Raw genomic sequence first — 18,009 nt, 5'->3', positions numbered from 1 at the left:
GGGATTTATAGGAGCTCTGTGTTAAAAATTCTTAAAAAAAAAAAAAATGCTCTTATCACCCCTATCACTCAAGAAATTACAAGGGTTTTAAGAACTTTTTGCCAAGAACCAGGGACAAAGACCAAATATATATTTCTTTTTACGCCAACAGGGGCTGTAGTTTCTTTCTCTCCTAAACTGTGGCAAGAGTCCCTAACTGATCTTCCTTGATCTTGCTTCTCCATCTTTTTCTTCCTACAGCTGGTATTGCTACTTTCCCACAGTGTCTCTCCTTCTTCCCCTCCCCTTCTCCATAGCATAGAGGACAAGGCCCAAAACTGCATCTTGGCATTCAGACTCCTTCTGGATTTGGTCTCAATCTGTCCTTCAAGCCTTATTTTTTCTACTCCCTTACTGTACACTATGCATCAAGCTCAACCTGGACTCACTGTTAAATCCTGAATACATATAGGCCTTCTTTATACCAGTCTCTCAATCTAGTGGACCATTCATCAGGACCCACTGCTGCTGGTTTCTTCACACCCCTGTGGTCTTGGGTTTTTCCTGTTTCAGCACATATCTCCTTTCATAATATCATGATGTGTATACTTGTCCACTTCCTCATTAGCTGGTCCTCATGTCAATTCATCTCTCCATCCCCCACAGCGCTCAGCTCAGTGCCCAGAAATGAAGTCTCAGAAAAATAACTTATATTATTTGAAGTAAAACAAATATGTACACTACACCAGAAGTGAAGACCACCACACTAAAACAAAACAAAACAAAACGAAAACCAGTGTTGGCTCAAGATGAAAGTTTTCACGCATCTTCAAATCAGAGCTGGTAGCTGGTTCTCCAGAGAAACACCTGGAAAAAACCATTTTACCTGTTCCCCTTCTTATATGTTCAGTTGCCTAAGTTGCTTTGAAGTCTGTAAAATGGCCAATATCTCCAATCAGAGCAGTGTTTCCTTTCCAGACAGGAAGACTGCCGCAAAGGAGAAGCCACGCTTGTTTTTGCGGTCTGGGCTGCGACGATGACTCATCCACTAAAGCCAGAGGCTGTCTATTTTGATCTCTCTATGTTCAGAGTCTATTTACGGTTGCAATTTTCTTTCTTTCTCTTTCTCCCTTCCCACCCCTGGTGACTTATCAGAATGGTCACACGCATTTGACAAACGGAACCTGTATCAGGAGGGAGAGAGCATGATCGAGCATGCTTTCAGCTAAAGCCCACGAATGAATGCTTGTGTTTACAGCTCTGATGATAGGGTTCCGGTAATGACTTGGCCTTTTTCTCCTTGATTGAATATTCCCCTGGGCCTGCCAGTCTGGGCTCCTGTTATTTAATGAGGACATTGGAGCGCAACTTCAAGATGTCTGCAAAAATGACCTTTTCTTTGGGCTGATTCCAAATGCAAAGAAAAGTAGAGCCTGAGTTAGACAGGGTGCTTCTGGAATACAGCTTTGGAATTCACTTTTTCCCTCCGAAGCTCAGAAGCCTGGAATCACATACTATCAGAGCCCAGAGAGAACCATAGAGGTGATCTGGTTACAAGTTTTCATTCTGCAGATGGAGAAATCCAGGACCAGAGGGGAAAAAGCAAGTCGCTGTAAATCACACGGCAGACACAGTCACAACAAATTCAGGTTTGGAACCTGTCTCAGAGTTGTAGTCAGTGTTCTTTTGAATGGCTGGAGATTGAAATTAATGGCTGGCTAAATGGTTGCTTAAATAAAGGAAAAGCTTCTCATTTCCCATGTTACACCGTGGCAGCAATATGTCCTGCTCTCCCTGTGCTCAACATGAGAGACTAGCAGCATGAGCAAAGGAACTACCTTCTAACTGTAAGCTCAGGGTCTCACCGTTAGCTTTAAAAAACCAATATAGGAAAAGTATAAGAGTCAGTGGTGGAGGGGCTTACCTGGGACAACCTCAGAGCTCCCACATCTGCCTCATTCAGTGTCTTCTCTGCATTTTTGGCTTCACCTGTGAAATGGGGCATTAGCTTACTGACTACGAGCCTTCTTCGGAAGATTAAGCGAGAAAATGTGATCAGAAAGTTCTTGGGAATATAAAGCTCTGTTCTACTTGTAAGAAGGATTATTACTATGTTATTAGACTCCTATCTATGCAAGCCTACTTTCTCTGAGGTGACAATTTTATATTCTGCTGTCAAAAGAAATCCCTTCATTCTAAATGAGAGATGTTAAAGATAATTTTTAGCTCTAAATTTTTCACATGTTCGTTATGGGCTATTTGGAAAAATACAGAAACATACTTTTAAAAAGAAAATCATCTATAGTCTTGTTACCACATGCACATACAATTTGAATCGTTATAATTTTGCCTTTTTTGAGTTTTCCCAGATCATTAAATATTATGTATATGTGTATGTGTGTATGTTATATGTGCATCCTATTCCAACATCAGAATGCTTCATAATATATTTAAAGGGCATAATTACATAAAAACATTTTTTAATGTTTTATTTAAGTAAGCTCTACACCCAACGTCGGGCTCGAACTCACTGAAATCAAGAGTTGCATGCTCTTCTGTCTGAGCCAGCCAGGTGCCCCTGGCTTAATTAGTTTTTAACACTTAGGGAGTTTATTAGTGATTTCCTTAACATACGTTTAAAGATTGCATGAATTCCCAGCTAGAATTTCTCTGAGCCTTACTATGGATAGGGTGACCATATGTTGTTCTCTTGTCCAAGACAGGACATTTTATTTTAGTTTTTTTAGAGTAGAAAATCATACTATCAATAATTATGCCATGGCATAAAGTATAAATCTGAACCATTCTGAGCAAAGTGGGTCATATGACCACTCTACTTACAGTCATAAGGAATTTTAAGAATATCACTGACCAGAGGCAATATGGTGTAAGGCTAAAAACACACTTTCTAGAATCAGAACATTTGGATCCAAGATCTAGATCCACCATTGTTAGCAAAAATGACATAATGGCACTGAATCTCAGTTTCCTCATCTCAAAAATGTAAGCTGTTACCTGAATCTCAGACTTATCTGCAGTTGAAGAAGCATGTAAATGAAAATGAATGAATGAATGTAATGAATGAATGTAAATTAAAGCTAGAATAAGCTCTCCTGTTGGACAGATTTTTTTTTTTTTTTTTAATGACACTAGTGTAATGGGACTAGGTTCTCTTCACATCAGCATTCTTCACTGGGTGTCCTAAACAATTCACATTCTGCCTGAATATGCAAATGATTACTCTGATAGGAGACAGGAGAATAAACCACTGACCCACACAAGGAGAATCTATATTTGCCCCTAGTTGGATCTCATTACTCTCCACACAAAAGGATAATTAGTGTTCTCTGTAAAGCTGCCCTTTAGCTTTATTAACTGCTGGTTAAAATAATATGCTTAGAGTTTGGAAATCTTTTGACCATGCCAGTCCTTTATCCTCTGATGATATTTGGGGCACTGGGATTATGCCTGTATGGGCAGTTCTAGTTACCAAAAATAGAAGCTTAACTCTTCCAGGTACTATATATAAATTAATTCCCAATTTCCTAATGAGGAGCGAGCTTGAATTCTCTGAAGCCTCATACTGTCTTTCAGGCAGGAGAGGAATCATGGGCCCTAAAGTCAGTCAAATGGTTATCTTCTAATCGGGTTCTTCTCTCTGAATTAGGGGAAAAAGGCTAAAATGCTTTATAACCCTACAAACTAAGGTACCAGGATCTTCACATGCATCACGATCATCTTGTTGGAGATGTTCTACACTACACAGATTTGGCCGTTCAGTGAGGGCTTCATAACTACTGCATTATGATACACTTGCCCTTGCCATAACCATGGGTGTGACTATTTTTCAGTTCAATATTCAACTGAGAAGTTTCATTATCCCTTTTATAAAAAAGTACCTGAAGTATGAATCTTTGATTTATCAGCCTCCTTTGGATTTGTTGTACATTTCTCTTTCCTTCACTGTACCTCATACAATGCCTTGGATAGAAATGTTTGATCAATACTTGTGAGATGAACAAAATTAGTCCCACCTCCTTTCCACTGCACATCTGAAACAGGCATACCTTTATAAGAACACAAATTTTTTCACTTTCTGCTTCGCCTTTGCTTTCGTGAAAAGAACAATTAACTTGGAATTACAATAACTGAGCTTAAACGAGGTAATGGGGTGAAGCCATAGCTCTTTCCTACAGATGAATTCCAATTAATGTAGAAGGAATGAAGAAACTAGAAAATGACCTCTGGAACACACTAAGCATGGCAGCAAGCAAGCAATACCAGTAGAAGCTAAAACCGGTGGGTGAAAGTTTAGGTGGAAGCAGGATTTGAGTGTGGTCTCAAAGTATCTCCTCTAAAAATATTTGGTAATCACAAAGGGAAAAACAGTAAGTTTACAGTGGAGAAACCCAGCAGATGCCATCTCTAGCAAGTGGCCAAGGGTAATATCACCAACAGAACATGTCAACATAATACACACGTTATGCCCTGAGAAGGACATATCACCTCTGCGGTTTCCTTCCCAATGCCTTCCCCAGAATCCTGAGAAAACATCAGACAAACCAAAACTGCAGGTCATCCCACAAAATAACTCATCAGTACTGGACAGAAGCGCTAAGATCATGAAAGACAATGAAAAACTGAGGAACCTTTCCAGATGGTAGGAGACTAAGAAAACATGACAACTGACAATGATGTGGGAAGTGGAAATGGATCCTGGGAAAGAAAAAGGCCTCTAGTGGAAAAATTGATGAAATCTGAATAAAGTCCGTACTTTAGTGAATAATAGTATTGTACCAATGTTAATTCCTTAGTTTTGATTATTGTTCTATGGCTATTTAAGATGTTAACGTAAAGAGGAGTTGCCTAAAGGGGATAGAAGAGCACTCTACTAGTTTTGCAACATTTTGGTAAGTCTAAAATTATCTCAAAATAACAAGTTTAAAAGGTAACTGAACTTGAATGCTAACGGTGCCACCATCTGTGGCATTAGATAAGTCACCTGAACCTCATTTTTCATCACGTCCAAAACTAGAGGAACAGCACCTACCTATTTGAGGACAAAATAAAAAAAGAAACCTGAGCCCCCCCTTTAAGATTTATTTATTTATTTGAGAGACAAAGAAAGAGAGTGCACGAGTGGGGGGGGCAGAGGGAGAGGGACAGAGAATCTCAAGCAGACTCCACACTGAGTGCGGAGCTCTGTACGGGGCTCCATCTCATGACACTGAGATCACAACCTAAGCCAAAATCAAAAGTCAGGCATTTAACTGATTGTGCCACCTAAGCGCCCACCGACGGTACTTTTAAAACTATAAATCTGGGGAGCCCGGGTGGCTCAGTCGGTTAAGCGGCTGCCTTTGGCTTAGGTCACGATCCCTGATTCCTGGGATCGAATCTCACATTGGCTCCCTGTTCAGTGGGGAGTCTGCTTCTCCCTCTGCCCCTCCTCTCTCCCTCCTCATGCTTTCTCCTTCCCTCTCTCTCTCAAATAAAAAAATAATAATAAAATATTTTTTAAAAACCTATAAACTCTTTCTTTATAAATATATTATTTTTATTACTATTTTGCCCCATTACTATGTCCTTCCCCATCCACTTAGGGTTACCAGATAAAATACAGGATTCCCCATTAAATTTGAATCTCAGATAAATAATCATTCTAGTCTAAATATACCCCATGTAATAACTGAGACATACTTACCTTAATCATATTTTTGACTATCTAACATTCAAACCAACTGGGTATCCTATATTTTTATTTCTAGTTCTGGCAATCCTACTTCTACCCAACTTCCAATTGTCAGTCCCTTTCTTTAAGACACCCCTTCGTTCCTTCAGCCTCTCTTTCTACAGTGCTGATGCGCTCAGCTCAGAGGACCCTTTGGCATAACAATCTCACCTGAATGCCACGGCAGCCCGTGCTCCAGGAGGGAAACACAAAGGTTAGTCAATGACAGGATTTTGACTCTGGCAAAGCGAGTTCACGGGGAATGCATGACTCGGAGGAATTTTCTCTCTGACTTACAATTGTGCAAAACTTATTTTCAAATTTTGGGGGTATTTTTATTACCCACCCCTTACAGAAGCCCAGTGATCGAAGCGTTACATAAATTGTTAAACCACAAGGAAAAATATCAGAACTACCGACAGCGCAGAAGATGGGCCACCTCTTGGGATCTGTGGGGAGGAATAAGAGAAAAAGAGGGAGCATCTGGGCACAACACTTTCACATACATTAGTGGACCACATAGGAGAAGTATACCTGTGCCCGTTTCCTGATGAGAACCCAAGGCTGAAGGAAGAAAAAATAACTTAGACCCTCTCTACCTCATCTGGAAATGATCATCTTTTTGCTTTAGGGCCATTCATTGCATCTACATCTTTCTTAAGAGGTTCTGCTTGAAGGCCACCTCTTCTGTGAGTTTGTACCCCTGATTCTCCAAACCAGGTACAAGGTTTCTTTTTCTGACTCTCCACATTACTTTGAGAAATGCCTAAGACCTTTACCTGGGATCACAGCCACATGTGTCTGCATTTTATCTCCTTTTTGGCTTTGAGGGTAAGGATTGTGCCATGTTCATGTCAAGATTTCCTACAGTGCCTCCAAAGCAAAGGTGACACTTTCTAAATCAGGAGGGAAAAGCCCCAATTCCTGGATCAGATTCACCACTGACTTGGTATATTGGTAACAGCACGTACTGCTGCAGCTATGATTTTACCATTGGTAAATAGCTTCTGCTTATCCCCATATGTAATCACCCAGATGATTGTTGAGCTCCTTCCGGTTCCAGCATTCTGCCCTCCGGGACTCTGGTTTCTGATGGTGCGGCCATCTGAGTCATGGTCTCCTGTTGCCAGTGCCTTCCTGGACGCTGAGAATTACTTCCTGTGGGTATCCTCATTCTCCCTTTCAGTTGAGACTCCCACATTCCCTTCTCCCCACCTCAGAGGTAGATCAGATATACTAAAAACAAAGATCTTCTGTAGGACATGTCCCGGGCTCTAGGGACACTTGGGAGTGAGAATAATAGGCTTTCCATGAATCAACAGCATGAAATCTTAGGGCGTCTTTCCCCTTCCTTCAGGAAGGATGCTCCCTGCTTCAAAGGGAAGATGCAATTTTATTCTAACCAACAGTAGTCACAATCTCTAGGTGTATGTGTTGCTTTATAAGATATTCCTGCTGGATTTAAGTAGAGCAACACATTTCATCTTTCCAGGCCACTGGTTACCAACCGTTTCATAATGGAAACCATGTGAATAAGAGCTGTTCTCTCCTCACAGTGTTTGGTAGAAAGCAAGTAAGATAGAACTAGCAACCATGTAGAAAGGACATACCCCATGCCAGGTATGCAGCTAAGCACCTCACATGTATCATTTAACACCTTCCTGATGTCCCTGCAACATTGGTATTGTCATTCTTTTTTTTTTTTTTTTTTTGAAAAAAATCAAAGCCTGCTTTTTTGACATACCCACAGATGGACCCGTGATTTGGAAGGGACAGGGACCCTGACACAACACTTGTGGTTAACACAACTGAAACACAAAGTGGCAGGAGATGGCTTTATAGGGACATAATGTCTCCATAAGTTAGGGAAACAGACCGCTCGCTAGCTGCTCTCTCATTTCATGTTCTTCACAGACTCCTCTCCTTTCTTAATGGAGGCCTTCAACTCAGGGTTGGCTTCTGCTATCATCTTCTCTTCAAAAGGGGAGATCTTGATGATGCCTAGATTCTTCCCGATGCCCTTTGTCTGCAGCAGCAATGGTGTGGAGAAATAGGCACCGTCTGTTTCTTGGGACTTAACGAAGGGACACTGGACAACTCCTTCCTTTCCGTTCATTGCCTCCACAGAGGAGAAGATGAACCAGGCTCCCACATAGCCATGGACAGGGCGGCAGAGCCTACTCTAGCTTTGACCTTCACCATGTCCATGCAGGCCTCCTGGATCTTCCCAGTGACAGCTGTCCACAGGCCTTGGGGAAAGACCACCTTGGGAGTGCCCCAGGAGATCAGGGGGATGATGGTCTTCCCGGCGTGGCCGCCAGTGACAGGAACATTGACTCAAGCACAATCCAAACCCCTCAGTTCTGCAATAAAAGTGTTGGCTCTGACAATGTCCAGGGTTGTCACCCCAAAGATTTTATTGGGGTGGTATGCTCCGTGTTTCTTGAAAATTTCCGTTGCCATTGGGATGATGGAGTTAACCAGGTTTGACACGATCATGGCCTGAGGGCAATGCTGGGCACAGGAAGCCACCAGGTGGCCACAACTGGGGCACTGGTTTTGAACAGGTCATCCCTATCATGCCTGGCGTCCTCGGGACTCCTGCTGGAAAAACCGCCACATTGCAACCTTTCAAGCAGCCTAGCAGCTGCTCAGGTTCAAGGTAGCCTTTCATGGTTTCTCTGGTCTCCATGTGGCTCAGATCTGCGGCCACTCAGGGTGTCCGAGCAATACCATAGAGGGTCAGGCAGCTGGCTCAGGGGCTGCCCAATTCCTCCTCCGGAAGCCCCTAACGCAGCTACTGTAGCCTTGTTCTGGGCTGAGGGGCTGAAACTGTGGAGGAGAGTGGTGCCCGCAGGGCAGGCGAGGGCAGAGAGCAGGGCTGGAGCAGGCAGGGCATGGACCCGCAGGTGGAGAAGCTAGCTCCGGGCAGGTGACACCCACGACCGACCTCCGCGCTGTACTGGACCTCCCTGCCCGTTCTCGGGTATTGTCATCCCTATTTGAAAGATGAGGAAACCTATGCTCAGTAAGTTTAAGCAAATTGTCCAAGGTCACAGAGCTAGCCAATAATTGGAATGGGATTCAGACACATATCAAAACCCCCTAAACATGTGTTTTTCTAACTACATACTGGCCACTTCTCATGTGAAAAGGCTTTAAAAGTCAGAAAGCATCATGCACTGGCCTTGTCACTTAATCCTCAAAACATACCAGAGAGTGATGAGGCAGGTATTTTAATCCCCACTTTATAAGTAAATGCAGATTGGTTCCATTATCATACAGCTGGTAGGGGGTGAAGCTGGAAGTCCAGCCATTGTCTGCTTCCATGACCAGCTTCCCTCACCTAAAGACAGAAGTATAACCTTCAAGTTCTGTCTGAAAGCAGAATGGTTTATTATATGTATATATAATACTAGAAGGAGGTCATGCGTCCTTACAAGAGTATAGTTCTACCTTCCCCGTGTCTTCTGAGTCAAATTGACTTATTTTATCTGGAACAAGGAGTTTTCCTGGTGTCAGCACCTCATAACCCAAAATGGACTTCTCTCCGTCTCATGCATCATCCCCAAACCTAAACTGCTAGCAAAGTCCTGCTTCCAGAATTTTTATTATCTATAATGATGCTGCGACCTAGGAGAAGGAGCTGAGCTCTGTTCCAGGCATCAGCAGCCTATAGTGCTGGCAGGGAGAAATCCACCTTGCACTTGGTCAGGAAAGTGAATTTGATAGGAGACGAGAAAGATGGACTGCTGTCAGTGTGATGTTCTTGCAGAAGCACTTTGCTGATTGTTAAAGACATTTTTTCTAAGTCAAACAAAATCTAACAAAACAAAACTAAAAAGCCAGAACCTCCATTTTCTGAGCAATGAAATCTCTAACTGGAAAAAAAAAAAAATAGTCTGATATGAGGAATTCTGCAAAGGGCGGGGTCTTCCCTGGATGGTCGTCCCTGAAACGTGAGGCCCTCAAGCCCCCGGAATCCTCAAGTAGGACTGGAAGGTACTGCTTCATTTGAGTCTGGTGATTAAGAAGACACACGGATAGGGAGTCCAAAGAAGGATTAAGTGGGAGAGGAATTGTTTACATGAAAGCTGTAGCTTTTTATTTCTTTGCCAATCCCCCCTCTGCAGACCTCAAAAAGCAGGCAGGTTGCAGGGCCTGTTAATCAACTGTAAACAAACAACACTGGAAAAAGATCATATGGTCTGACAGGCCCAGGGCTCAGTGAATAATAAGTACCTTCACTTATACAGCACTTTATAGTTCAGAGTACACTTTCAATTAGATCATTTCGTTTGATCCCCAACAAGGGGGAGGTCAGCTGGGATTGGTACCCCATTTCACACCTGAGAAAGCTGAAACCAGGAGAGACAAAGAAATGTGCCCAGTTACACAGCTAGCTTGTGGCAGAACAAAAATCTGAACCTCTATCCCTGACTCAGGAATACAGGTTTGCCACATTATCATGAAGCAAATGCTAAAAAAAATAACACCTCTTGTTTGAGTATAAGCAAACTTCCTGACATAGTGGCATTGAAATTAATTAAATGAAGAAAATCTACCTTTACCACCCAAGACTGGAAAACAAAAAGTATAAGCAAAATTAAGCATAGGCAGGTACCTGAAAGATCACCACCTACTAAACTGAAGTAAAGTGAATCACAGGATCTCATCCAGAGATCTACTATCACTTTGGTAGAAAGTGTATTTCACTTTCAGGCTAACAAACTAAATGTTACCATTTCTTTAAAATGAGTATTCTATACAAAGATAGGTCTAATCTTTGTCATCATTCAGCCATTCCACAAATATTTGTCTTGCCTCATGCCAGTTACTGACCTTCCCTAATTGAATGTGAAAATACTTCAGTAGGTTGGTTTCATGGAGGAAAAATAAAGACCATTGCTTTTAGCACCGACCGTGAAATAACAAATGTTTATTTAAGATAAATATTTTCCTCCTATGTAAAATGGGGAGGACATTGCCTCCTGCTACCCGGATTATTTAAGGGAGCATTAAGTGAATTAATAGAGACCATTCATATGGCTCATCTGTATTTTTTTTTAAATGAAACACTTTGTTCTAAAACCCTCTTATAAGAAATATGTACACATGAAACAAGTAAAAGAGGAAGTCTCCACTTGAGGGTTGCCGGTGGCAGGGGCTGCACAAAAGTAAATCCAAGCCCTCCTGGCCACCGATGTCTCCAGCCCAGCCCAGAGTCCTCGTGGTACAGAGAGAGCTCCCACCACCCCTCCATAATCCCAGTGCGCCTTGCAGCTGCCCCTCCACTAAGCCACCAGGTTGTACTGTCGTAAGGAATCTCTGCCCACCCTCTACCTAAAACTGAGCGTTCCTTGAGGATGGGCACTATGTCTTAATCTGTGTCCCTACTCCAGAACATTCCCTACTGTCTCAGATACACAGACCCCATTAATTGTGTTCTGAATAAATGCATGAGTTGGTGAGTAAGCAAATGAAAAGTATCTTTAAGAAGGTAATGTTCTTGATAAAGCTGAATCACCAGAACAAATACAATTAAGATAATACTCTGTTGCATTACTCTACTGCATTTCAGAACCTAACAGTCATAAGGTAACGTCTCTATTTTGTAAATGGAGGGGATGCCAGCCTTGATGGACCTCCCAAAGCCAGCAAGTCAGGGTCTGAGAAAGAAGGATCCAGGAATACAGTTCCCAGACACATTCCTAGTCCTAAGGAGAATCATTGCTGTCAAGTTAATCAGCCAAATCCTCCTGATTACCGGAGTTAAAGAGCACAAGCAGCAGACCATTTCTCTACTGGCTTAGGCCAAGGAGAGGCTTGACAGAGTGCCAGGAAGTACAATGAATGTTTTACCTTACAAATGCTGAGGAGACAACATGTTCCTTTTAGCATTAATTGCCTCATTCAAAAGAAGCCATTTAGAATCAGTCTGGTCTTTTTCCTTGATGAGCAATTTCAGGCTGCCTACCAAAGCTTTTGTTTGTTGGGAGGAGAGAGGAAGAGAAAGCATTTTGTTAAGGCATTTTAATTTTCATATTTAATGAAACAGATTGGGTAGCAGGTTCCTTTGATTTTATTTCCCTGTTCCCTGAATACCTTCTTGTGTATTACATATTCTGCTGGAGCTTCCTGCAAGAACTTTGCTACATTCTACAAGTTAAGGCTGTCAAATGTTACCCACTGAATCAAATATATTTCTTGTGCCGATATTCAGTTGTTATTATTGTTGTAACTGACCAGTCATAAATCTCAAAACTGGAGAGAAAGAGAACATGGACCAATATTTCCCCATATTCTCTTGAGAACGTAAAATTATATAACTCTCTGAAGCCCTCATGTTATTGCTGCACCTAAAATGCTTTGCATTGTTCACAGGAGAAATCCTTTAACAGGGTTACTTTTCCTTAGTACGAGAGAGTTAATCAATCAATCAGAAATTTCATTGGTTTTAATTAATTAACAGGGATGTAGAGAAAAACAGCACCGGACTGGAGTCAGGAGGCAAGCTCGCTCGTTTCAGCTATTATTTATTATAGTGTTTTCTTCCTTTTTTCTCCCTGATAAAAGGGCAAAGACTCTGTTTTGTTCATATTTAGAACAGAGCAGGAAAAGAGCCTGGCCAGTAACAGGGGCTCAATCAAGTTTGTGGAATAAATGAATAAGATCATTCAACTGTTTGACTTGGTTTTCCTGGGCCTCAATTTCCTTCTTTGTTAAAAAACCAAAAGTGTTGATTATGTCTGTGTTTCCTACATCACAGATGAGATAAATTATGGCTTTGTGAAACTGTTGAGTTATGCACATAATTAAAGAGTAGCATCATTAGTAATAGCAGCAGGTCTGCACTTGATCAGCTGTGTGACCTTGGCCAAAACATTTCAATTCTCTAGGCTCTCAGTTTCTCATCTGTAAATGGACAGGATTGCACTAGATGATCCCGGCATTTCCTTGCAGCTCAAACCAAGATCTTTAAACCGTCAACAAATACTTATTTAGTACCTACTCTACGCAAAATGCTCTTCTAGGAAAAAACACCAAGGTATAACCTAAGAGATTTCAAAGAAAAATAAAAAAAAATAACTTTTGTAAAATACTTCCTCCGGGTTATTTTTCTAATATAAAAGCAGGCCATTAGGGAAAAGCACGGGAAGATGTGAAAACCAGATTTCACAAGAAAAGTCATTTGGGGAAATCAAAAATTGAGTTAGCTGCTGGTATGCATCTTGTGGGGATCATTCTGACCTTCCAAATTGCTTGTGCAACAAACTTGGGTTTGACATCTCATGTTGGCTTTTACAATCTACCTAATGAGAAGTATCTTTACAAAGAACGACAGCATCCTGCTTAAAACTGTTCAAGAAAATGTAGATTTCAGGGAAAGGAAAAGCCAAGAAGTAAAGTAGCATAAATAAGCTATTGTGATTTAAACACGATACTTCCTTTGAGTGTGTGGACAACTCAAGACAATTCCTGTCACAAAAAGAATAAGCATATTCACAGCTCTCAGAGGAATTCATTGATTCAAGGAGTCAGAAAATTTCCTCCAGAATTCAGCTGATCCAGTGAAGAAACCAACCCATCAACAAATATAAACAGTATATAAATACTAGATAACTACAGGGAATTAAACATGTAAGACCACACTACTTGCCCTCGAGGATATTTATGAGATCATCCATAACATAGAGCTAAAAATCCTTCTAATACAACATGTCCAAAATTAATTTCATACTTTTAATCCTCAAACCTACTCTTCTTCATTTGGCCTATCTTGAAAAATTCCACCTCAGTTCACAACTTTACCTACACAAACCAAAAAACAACAGCTTTTCTTCATTCCTGCTCTCTCATTTCCTATGCCAAATGAGTTACCAAGGCTTCGAGTCATAAATGACCCCCGTGAAATATAAATGCAGACATGGGAAGACCTCTAGGAGAAGGGGTACATTCATCAGAACAGACAAGGTTCTGCTTCAATAACAAATTACTGACATATCAATGGTTTAACACAACAAACATTCACTTCTTGCTCATGTTATAGCCTGATGGAGGTTGGCTGTACTTGGTGGTTCTTCCAAGCCATCATTCAATGATTCAAATTGCTTCTACCTTTTAGCTACAATAAGTATATGGTCTTCCAGATTCACCATAAGAAGAGAAAGGGAAATAGAATATATGAGCTATTTTTAAAGGTCAAACTTAAAAGTGGTTTACATGTCTTCTGCTCACTTCCCATTGGCCAAGGCTCAGTCCAATAAAATTCAGTCCCAATCTAACCTCAAAGAGGCTAAGAAGTGTAGTCTCAGCAAATCCAGGAAGACAAAATTGTGTGGTAAACTCAGAGTGTTATCTTTGCCACGACGGCTGATACCTAAATTAGATTAGCTCTCCTGTTTAAAGGGATTTTTCAGGCACTAAGATCCACATACTCTCAGGGTTCTCTACCTAACTGACAGAATCTACTCATAATTAAAGTCTTCCTACAATTCTGTGGTTGTATCCTCTAGGAAAATAAAAATTCATAGATCTGTGTCTTTACTGTCACTTACCTCACTCTGGGATAAAATACTTTTGCTCATACTGTACTATACAGTCTAATAATTTACCTTTAGCATTTCTACAAGTGTCCTCCTTTTCTGTGACAGAATAAATGTGTCACTCTTCACATGGTTTCCCATTCTCCCCACAATCATCTGAAACTGCAATGATCCCAACAAGACCTGGGCTCTGATGGGGGTATATGATGATGGGGAAAAATTCAGAAAATTTTCAAAACCCTGAAATCACTCAACCCACACCAGCAAGGTTGACCAGGTTTACCTTTACTGCTACAATAATTCAGACAAAATTTCTTGAACCTTCTTAGCACTCTTGCCTCTCTGGGTCCATTTAGCAACTAACACGCATTTATCTTTCAGGTCTAAACCTAGATATCACTTCTCTTTGGAAGACATTCTTGGCTTCCCAAATCTGGCTGGGTGCCCATATTATGTGAATGCAGAGTACACTGCTCTTATCTTTCTCACAGTTCTTGCCACACTCTGGGTTAATAGCATTGATTTTTTTTGGAGGGAGGGGTGTTTTGTATTCCTCAATGAGCTCTTTGACACACATGGACTGGGTTGTTGTGGTAGTGGTGATGCTGGCTGTGTCTCCATCTTCTAAAGCCCTTCAGATCCTCAAAATTATGTTTGTTGAATGAATGAGTGAGCATATGAATGAATAAGGGAAAGTAGTGGCTAAATAAATTTTGGAATAATTTTAAGGAGGCCAAACAATGTTGGCAGTTGGTGATCATAGTTGAAGCTCACGTATTGGGAATAAGAAAGTTTCAGAAGGATTAACTTTCATAAAACTTGCTCTGGTCACCTCAGATTAGAAGTGTTCATTCTCCATAATCAGAATACCTACAATTCCTTAGGCCTTTCTTATGGCAGTGAACAAATGTGACTTCTTATCATAATGTCTTTGTCTTATGGCTTTAACTAGATGGTGTACTCCAAAAGACAAGGACTAGTCTCTGTCTCAGTATATTTCTCAATACTTAGTTCAGTGTCCTATGTGTGGAACTCCTGAATATTCATTGTAGATACTGTATCCTATAAATGCATGTTGAATTAAAAAATAGATACACAATACAGAATTTTATGTCTGAACATTTGCCCTGTGCATCCATGTCGATTCCAATCCCATCTGAAGGTCCCTGTTCCTAGTCCAACTCCCATTTGATAGTCTAGTTTAGGAATATCAGTGACAAATAGTTTATAGAGCATAAAGCAGGTACATGTCTTCTGGAAAATCTTACTCCCTATGTCTTAGTTTTCTTTTTTTGGAAGTAAAGCGTAGCTACCACTGTCCTGCCTAAGTCACATGGTAGTATGTAACTCAAATTGGATATTGTTTATTATCTAACTTGTAATGTGGAAAAGACTTTTAACCATTTTATAATCTTTATTACATGCCACCTGAAGGCAGATTGGCTGCTGTCCTTGGGGGAAGAGATCAGCCTCCCACATTCATGTGATAGTTACCCCCAAGTCAACCAACTGGTTTCTTTGTATATGCTACTGGGACAAAGCAATTTAGTTTTTGTCTATAAAATACTCAAATGGGTAAGAAGAGTAATTCACACTATACTCTAGACCAAATGTCCTCTTGTTATTCTAAATTATTCCCATTCCAATATATAGACAATGACATCAAATATCAAAGTAAAGATTACCAAAAAAAAAACAAAACAATATTAAAATGTTTCAGATTTGAGCAATAAGAACTTCATCCCAGGGCGCCTGGGTGGCTCAGTCGGTTGGGTGACTGCCTTCGGCTCAGGTCATGATCCTGGAGTCCCGGGATCGGGTCCCGCATCGGGCTCCCTGCTCGGCGGGGAGTCTGCTTCTCCCTCTGACCCTCTTCCCTCTCGTGCTATCTCTCATTCTCTCTCTCTCAAATAAATAAATAAAATCTTTAAAAAAAAAAATAATTAAAAAAAAAAAAAAAGAACTTCATCCCATTATCAAATTCTCAAAGAGAAACTGAGGTCCCCAATTAACATCCTTTCCTATTGTAAATTTTGTGCCAAGAAAAAAATCTTTCCTATTTCTTTTTCATTTCAACCAGGGAATCTGTTGGCTCAGAACCTTGAACAGAGCATGGGTTCCCATATCACCCCCAGCCCGAGCTCTCTGCTAATAGAACAGGATAATTCCTTAAAGGCCTTCCCAATTCACTTAATCCAATCAAGCCTTTCTCCTGTCCCACTAGTTAAAAACACCAGGAAGTTAATATATACAAACATTATCACAATGCCTATCCCACACATTCAAAATATAAAAAAAAACACAAGCAAATCCCCAGCCCTTAGAACCAAGATCCCAGTCAAAATGACATACCTAGATCTCTCTCAAGGTCTGTAACATAAGACACACATAGCTGTTGCCAAGACCCAAGCAGATGACTAGGATATCTGACTAAAATAGAAGAGAAAAAATAATATCTACATCTTTTTAGCCTTACCAATCTCTTTGTCCAGAGTCTACATCTTGAAACTTAAATTTAGTGAGAATACTTATGATTAGGTTAAGAATAAGGATATTTACCCTAATTGTAGGTGGGGAGAATTCACTTGTGCATATTCTCAACTTTTTTTTTTTTCTTCAGAGAGTGACTTCCTTATTCCTCCCCACCCAAAGTTTAGAAATTTTCAGTGGTACCAGCCCCAGTCATCAGGTCACTGTTTGTTTGTTTTCTTCCATCCAGCCTCTGAAACCTAACAATACCCAGCTTCACCTTGAACCTGTGTTCCTGGTACTTCAGTGCTGCGTAAGAGCAACATTGCCTCCACGCCCTGTTTTAAGCAGGCATGCTTTGCATCTGGCAAACACCAATATTGCAGGGTTTGTAACAGCGGCTAGTGTTATTTACCATTACTAATCTAGGGACTCCTCCATTGTGAAAATCATAATTGTCATGAGTTCTGAGTTTTCCAACTGCATTTATTTTTGACCAAATCTGGTCTATCCATATCTCCCAGCATTGGATAGTCCCATTTTGAACATGTTGCTCCACCAGAGCAACACTTACACCAAGGCTGGCCACCATCTCTTCTGGACTCACTGTATTTTCTGCTAGTATGTCTCTGTGTTAGGCACAGTTAATATGCCCTCTTAGGTCTAATATGTTCTCAGTGGCTTCCCAGATACTTCTCCACTTACTTTAATGCTACTGCCATCCCCAGCACCTCCTCATCTGCTAACATGGCCTCCATTGTGCTGGCTGTGGCCGCAACCAGAGTATCTCCAGCCAAGTCACAGGACTGGGACCTGACCTGACCCACAAAGGTGTTTGTTCCTTCTACCACTTTGGAATTTGGATACAGTTCTCACACACAGGACATGGAACCTGGCTTCCCTAAGTACTATCTCCTTTAAGGGGGCCAGGTTGTATAACCTAAAAGTACAAGGGTGTCTCTCTATAATAAGAAACTTGACTACTGAGTGAAAGGTGGTGGCAAGGAGCTGGCAAATAAATTCCTCTCCCCACCTCTTTCCAGAGATAACCCAAGTGACTGAACAACCACTGGTTATTTTTTAATGAAAAGGTGGCCCGCTCAGTAACTACCACCTTATATTTGTTTACCTATTTTCCTCCTTACCGTCTTTTCTCTCACCTTTTCCTGCCCAAGATTGTACCTTCCAATGAAGTATTTGTATTAAACTTTGCCTCAGGTAAAGGAAGCAAGATGGTTTGAACTGGAGATAAGAGTGTTCTTTAAGGGAAAGTTTGAGATCTCA

The 18,009-nt window shown here is 41.0% G+C and overlaps 1 protein-coding gene and 1 pseudogene across 2 annotated transcripts in view; both read right to left on the bottom strand.

Moving 5' to 3' along the window:
• The window catches only part of TPRG1 (tumor protein p63 regulated 1), a 207,885-nt gene that overhangs the window by 173,021 nt on the left and 16,855 nt on the right, over positions 1 to 18,009 (bottom strand). The window lies entirely within an intron of this gene.
• Positions 7,605 to 8,706, bottom strand: LOC113917333 (annotated as a pseudogene).

This window comes from Zalophus californianus, chromosome 1 (genome assembly GCF_009762305.2).
Source record: "Zalophus californianus isolate mZalCal1 chromosome 1, mZalCal1.pri.v2, whole genome shotgun sequence".
NCBI classification, from domain to species: domain Eukaryota; kingdom Metazoa; phylum Chordata; class Mammalia; order Carnivora; family Otariidae; genus Zalophus; species Zalophus californianus.
This window is presented reverse-complemented; position numbering and strand designations above follow the sequence as displayed.